This window comes from Penaeus monodon, chromosome 15 (assembly GCF_015228065.2).
Source record: "Penaeus monodon isolate SGIC_2016 chromosome 15, NSTDA_Pmon_1, whole genome shotgun sequence".
Classification (NCBI taxonomy): domain Eukaryota; kingdom Metazoa; phylum Arthropoda; class Malacostraca; order Decapoda; family Penaeidae; genus Penaeus; species Penaeus monodon.
Window position 1 is genome coordinate 43,390,216 of NC_051400.1, and position 267 is coordinate 43,390,482.

Sequence of the window (267 nt, forward strand, 5' to 3'; positions counted from 1 at the left end):
ATTTCGAAATATAGAAGAACGTCATTCATACACCCAGATTCACAGCCGCATTATATCAGAATGTGTATTATAATTCCCCTATCCGATCACGCCGAGACACGATCTTAGAGCCAGCGTTTAATAAAAATAAAAGCCATTGGTTGTTTTCACGAGACCAATAATTTCATGGTGAAAGGATGAGGGATTAGAAACGAGGACTGTTTTTATGGCAGAAAATTCGTAGAGGAAGGTTTTTGATTAAAAGGCTTTACCCGACGGTTCGCTGTA

General features: G+C 39.0%; 1 protein-coding gene across 1 annotated transcript in view; it reads right to left on the reverse strand.

Annotated features, from left to right (window-relative positions):
• The window catches only part of LOC119582049 (lachesin-like), a gene marked incomplete in the record, with an annotated part of 127,463 nt that overhangs the window by 24,665 nt on the left and 102,531 nt on the right, over positions 1-267 (reverse strand).